The sequence below is a fragment of the Rattus norvegicus genome, chromosome 8 (genome assembly GCF_036323735.1).
Source record: "Rattus norvegicus strain BN/NHsdMcwi chromosome 8, GRCr8, whole genome shotgun sequence".
Classification (NCBI taxonomy): domain Eukaryota; kingdom Metazoa; phylum Chordata; class Mammalia; order Rodentia; family Muridae; genus Rattus; species Rattus norvegicus.
In genome coordinates, this window is record NC_086026.1 from 53,805,360 (window position 1) to 53,811,860 (window position 6,501).

The following is a 6,501-nucleotide window of genomic DNA, read 5'->3' on the forward strand; positions in this document are numbered from 1 at the left end:
ACGCAGTCGATTTACAACTGTCTGTAACTCAGGTGTACCAGGCAAGAGAGATGACGGCTCTGTGATTAAGAGTATTCGTGGGGTTGGGGATTTAGCTCAGTGGTAGAGCGCTTGCCTAGCAAGCACAAGGCCCTGGGTTCGGTCCCCAGCTCCAAAAAAAAAAAAAAAGAAAAGAAAAAAAAGAGCATTCGTGGCTCTTGCAAAAGCCTCAGGTTGGGTTCCCAGCACCTACACGTGGCTCACGACCATTCATAATTCCAGTTCCAGGGAATTTGATACCCTTTCTGACGTCTGCAGGCACCAGACACACATGTGGTGAACATCTACTCATACAGGCAAACACTCGTACACACAGAATAAAATAAATCTAAGATTGCAGAATGCTTTACACTTATTCATTTTGTGTGTGTGCTCGCACACTCTGATACCAAGGCTTGCACAAGGAGGTCAGAGGCAACTTGCAGGCCTCATTCTCTCCTTCCTTCCACCGTGTGGGGCCTGGGGATCGAACTCAAGTTGTCAGCTTTGGCAGCAAGGGCCATTTTGGTGGCCCAGCTGCCACCTCTGTCTCCCCCTGCTCTTCTTTCCCCGACCCGTCTTGAGGCTGAGTCTCAGATAGCTTAGGCCAGGCTCCAATTCCCTTTGTAACTGAAGGTATTATCATTAATCCTTCTGCCTCCCAAATGCTGGGATTAAGTAAGGGCATAAAACCAGTGGCTCCTATAACCGTTAACTAAGAAAGTCTACAACCTGCTGTCTTAAGGCCCATTAAGGAAGTCATAACGTGGGGATTTGTGTTTCTCTTTATTTCCCCCACCTGGCCTTTTTCCTGTTTCTAAGGTACTTTGGTTGCCATAGGAACAGAAACAAACACAACTAATTTCCTCTAATTGAGCTGCTGGATCCCACCCTGAGCTTTGCCTACAGGCACAGCTGTGTGACTCTTTACACATCTGCTTTGTACTGCTCCCTGGCTGTCTGCTCACCTCCCACTCCTGGTCTGGCCACACTATTGAAAGTTCGGATAGTTTGCCCCCACCTCCCACACTGAATGTGCAAAGCAAACTCTCGCCATGGAGATTAGTGCTTCCAAAAGCCCAAGGTATTTTATGGGCTTCTGTTGATTGACATTAGGGTTACTTTAGGTTTTCCCGGGATTTTATTTTTTTTCCTTATTAGATCGCTGTGTAAAAGTAATTTTTGTCCCTGGGTATCTAAGTAGCACAGAACACATAAATGTACCAAGAAGGCTACGCACTGGACTCTATTATCCTGATGCACCGTGAAGGAAATAGATTACCGGAGAGAACTGAAAGCTGGAAAGTTCACGTCTGAACAATCTCCTGTCTTCCCTTCACTCTCTCCTTTCCTCCTAACACTTTCTAACTTGGGGAAGGATTTCATCCAAACCATAATGGGGCTGGGGCGTAGATGTGACTCTAGACTGGTGGTTCTCAACCTTACTAATGCCGAGACCCTTTAATACAGTTCCTCATGTTGTAGTGACCCTCATCCATGAAAGTATGTGTGTTGCCACTTCATAACTGTAATTTTGTAGTCACAGCTTTATATAACTAATTTTTGTTATGAATCATAACGTAAATATCTGATATGCAGGATAGCTGATACACATCCCCACGAAAGGGTCGCGACCCACAGGTTGAGAACCACTGCGCTAAATGGACTCCTTGGAATCTGCTAAAGCAGCTGGTGTCTCTGTTGTCAGTTCCTGATGGGGAAAGTGTGCCGCGTTGTTGCTGGGATAGCCACTGTCAACAGGAAAGTCAGGCACCTGCTGGTCAGTCACACTGCAGTTCTTCCAACACACACACACCCTACTAAAGAGGAAACTGCAAAGGAGAACTGAAGAGAAGATTTACTTTACAGTGAGGGCTGTGTTTACATCCTACACGAGCCACTCCTACACGAGCCATGAGCAGTGTGAGTATATTTTTAGGTCAGGCCAGCTTAAAATGAAAATATCACCAATGGCAGCCATGGTGGCATACACTTTTGATCCCAGCCCTCAGGAAGCTGAGGCAGGCAGGTCTCTGTGAGTTCAAGGTAGGTCATAGTGAGTTCCAGACAGCCAGAACTACATACAGTCGGTCTCAAAACAACAACAACAAAACCAACAACAACAAAAAAAGAAAAACATAAAACTTTAAAAATAGATAATAGTAACCATGTCATGGAATAAATTTGTTAAACAATTTGTGTTTATATCAAATGTCCCAGAATTCTACATTTCTGTCTTAGGGTTTTCTATTCCTGTGAGGAGACACTAGAAAGGGAAGAATCTTGGGCTAGAGAGATTGCTCAGCGGTTAAGAACACTGATTGCTCTTCCAGAGGTCCTGAGTTCAGATCCCAGCAACCACATGGTGGCTCACAACCATCTGTAATGAGGTCTGATGCCCTCTTCTGGTGTGTCTAAGACAGCTACAGTGTACTCATATATATTAAATAAATAAATCTTAAAGGTAAAAAGTAAAATTTAATTGGGGCTGGTCCACACCTCCTAATAGTGCCACTCCCTATGGACCTATGGGGGCATTTTTATTCAAATCACCACAAGTTCCAGACTATTTGAGGCGCTGCGTGTGTGTGTGTGTGTGTGTGTGTGTATCCATGCATGTTTACATGTGTGTGAATGTGTGTAGGCCAGACATGGGAGTCCAGTAGTTCCTAGGTCATTCCCATTTTATATATTGAGGCAGAGACTCTCTGTTGAACACAGAGCTCGCTGATTTGTTTAGTGAAGTGCAGCTACTTGTTCCAAAGATCTTACCTCTGTCCCCTACGCACTGGGATTCTAAGGAGACAAACATTTACATGGGTGCTGGCGATCTGAACGCAGGTCCTCAGGCTTCTATGGTGACTACTTTACCCACCGAGTCATCTCTAAAACCCACGTCTGAAGATTTTCTTTTTCATTTTTAATTCTATGTGTGTGGGTATGTGCATGTGAGTGCAGTTGCCCAGAAAGGCCAGAAGATGGCATCGGATCCCCAAAAGCTAGAACTACAAGGGGTTGTAACCCACTTGATCTGGGTGCTGGGAACCAAACTGGGCTCCTTGGCAAAAGTACTTTGCTCTCCAGACCTCTGAGCCGTCTTTCCGGACAATAAAGGTTTTGTGTGAGATTTTCATGTTTTTCCCTGCCACATGACTTATCTATTCCCGTTTCTCTTTGTTCTTGGGTAGAGCTTACTTAGGACAAACTCCCATCTTGTGCATGCATGCCTTACAAACTGTTCCATGCATACAGCGCGGTGCGGTGCATGCGTGCGTGGGTGCGTGCGTACGTGCGTGTGTGTTTCTCTTGAATTCATAACAATCCTTCTGCCTGAGTCCGAAGGGGCTGGGATCCAGCTCTACGCCAAGCTCCTCCTCCAGTTTCTAATCTTCTCTGGGGGAGGATGATAATTGGCAGCTTTGTGTCACACTACCTCAAGTATAAAATTGTAACTCGTTGGGCCTGACTTCTGTAATCATTATTTATGGGTCATAGCCCTAGGGCTTGGGACCTTGCTGATGGCCTGGCCAATTAGAATATTCTAATTCCTTTACCAAAGACTCACTCAGGAGTACACACAAGGAATGGATACCAGCTGACCGGTGAGACTCTGTCCTGGGAGTTTTCCCAAATCAAGAAAGCAGCTCTGTCAACATAGAGTTCCTTTATTCCAGAAATATTTTAATACAATCCTCTGAGTACATTCAAAGTAGTAATAAAATAATATACATCTTTATTCATTATTTATCATATAATTAATATAATTTTTTAAACACCTGCCTCTGCCTCCTGAGTACTAGGATAAGAGTATTTCTACTTTTGTTTTAAAAAGATTTATTTATTATTATTTAAGATTTATTTATTTATATGAGTACACTGTAGCTGTTTTCGGACACCAGAAGAGGGCATCAGATCCCATTACAGATGGTTGTGAGCCACCATGGGTTGCTGGGATTTGAACTCAGGATCTCTGGAAGAGCAATCAGTGCTCTTAACTGCTGAGCCGTCTCTCCAGCCCAGAGTATTTCTTTCTTAGAGATGAGAACAGCTATGCTCATTGATATTTATCCTTTGAGAAACAGGACATATAAGTAAATCTGTGGCAGTGGGGGCTTAGGTCCTTCTGGCTAGCGGTCCCCTTGCCTCAGCCTCTTACTTCTGAGGGAGGGGGAGATGTGAGTCACCTGGTTGGGCTGCTCATTGCTATTTGTTTGCTTTTTAAATTTTTTATTGAGGTAAAAAGCAAGGTAGCTTAGCAAGTAAATGCGGTTGCCACCAAGATGAACAGCCTGGGTTCAATTCCCCAGATCCAAGTGATAAAGGGAGGGGGCCAACACCACAAAGATGTCCTTTGACTTCTCCATGGACAATGAACCAACTACTTGTACACAGGTGAATGCACGCACACACACACACACACACACACACACACACACACACAGCACCCCAAATGTATTTAATGGCTTAGCAAGTGCTTGCTGCTAAGCTTGGCTACCTAAGTGAGGTCCCTGGAACCCACATGGTGGAGGAAAACAGGTATCCTTCATGGTATCTTCTGACCACCACATGAGCACTATGGCTTATGTGCTCATGTGTACACACACACACACACACACACACACACACATACACACACGTACAAATAAAATATAATTTTAAAGCCCACTTTTATTAATTTTGTTCTTTGATAATATGTATGTCTTACTTAGAGTTTCTATTTCGACAGTGAAACATTATGATCAAAAAGCAAGTTGGGGGGGTTGGGGATTTAGCTCAGTGGTAGAGCGCTTGCTTAACAAGCACAAGGCCCTGGGTTTGGTCCCCAGCTCTGAAAAAAAGAAAAAAAGAAGGGAAAAAAAAGTAATTTGGGGAATAAAGTGGTAATGTAGCTCACACTTCCATTATCACTGTTCATCATTGAAGGAAGTCAGGACAGGAACTCACACAGGGCAGGAACCTGGAGGCAAGAGCTGATGCAGAGGCATTGGAGGGATGCTGCTTATTGGCTTGCTCTCCATAGCTTGCTCAGCCTTCTTTCTTATAGAACCCAGGATGACTAGCCAGGGATGGCCCCACCCACAATGGGCTGGGCCCTCCCATCAATCACTAATTAAGAAAATATAGGTTTGCCCACAGTCCAATCTTATGGAGGCATTTCTTTCTTTCTTCCTTTCTTTCTTCCTTCCTTTCTTTCTTTTTTTTAAGACTTATTTATTTGTTATATATGAGTACACTGTAGCTGTCTTCAGACACACCAGAAAAGGACATCAGATCTCATTACAGATGGTTGCGAGCCACCATGGGGTTAGCTGGGATTTGAACTCAGGACCTCTGGAAGAGCAGTCAGTGCTCCTTACCACTGAGCCATCTTTCCAGCCCTATGGTGGCATTTCTTACTTGAGGTTCCCTCCTGTCAGATAACCTTTGCTTGTGTCAAGTTGATATAAAGAGGGCTGGAGAGATGGTTCAGAGGCTAAGAGCGCTGACTGCTCTTCCAGAGGTCCTGAGTTCAATTCCCAGCAATCACATGGTGGCTCACCACCATCTGTAATGGGATCTGATGCCCTCTTCTGGTGTGTCTGAAGACAGATACATAAAATAAATAATTCTTTTTAAAAAAAGTTGATATAAAGATATTCACCACAATATGTAAAGTGCATTTTGATTTCAGTGATTCCCCAGGCTCCTTCTCACCCTTCTTACCCCTCCCTGCACAAGATCCCTTCTCACATTCATGACTTCTTTTTAATTGTTGGTGTTGTCATTGTGTTTGTTTGTTTTGAGGCCCTGAAATGTTTTCAGATTTATTTCTTTTATTTTAGGGGTATGAATGTTTTGCCTACATTTATGTATGTGTACCATGGAGGCCAGAGAGAGAGCGTGGGGTTCCCTGAAACAGAAGTTCTGAATGGTTATGTGTTATCATGGTTGTGCTGGGTCCTCCAAAAAAGCCACAAGTGCTCTAAACAGCTGAGCCACGTCCCCAGCCCTGAGACCTACTAAATTTAACCAGGATCATCTGTGCAGCAGAGGGTTTGAAACTAACTGGAGCTTGGCGAACGCCTCCCTGGGTACACAACTAAGGACTGTCCCTTCTGCAGAATCCATCAGTAACTAATTGCTCAGCAGGAAGGGTTAGAGCCCTTAAGCCCTTTCCCAATCTATGACCGACAGTCAACAGGCCCAGTCTTGTGTGGATCCACTGGAGGCAGCCACAGCTGCTGTAAGGTCACGACTGCATGAGCCACACCTGCCCAGAAGACAGTGTCTCACAGCCGCCGCCACCCCTTGTGCAATGTCCCCTGAGCCTGAGAGGGAAGGAAGGGAGGGGATGAATGACCTGTTTTGTAGTGAGCATTCAGCAGCCACTTACTCTCAACAAACTAACTCGGGAGCGAGGGTATCCATGTTGCTGTCGAGTTTCAGCCAATGAGACAGACACTGGGCTTCAGCCAATCACAAGCTGCCAACTGACGAGAGACC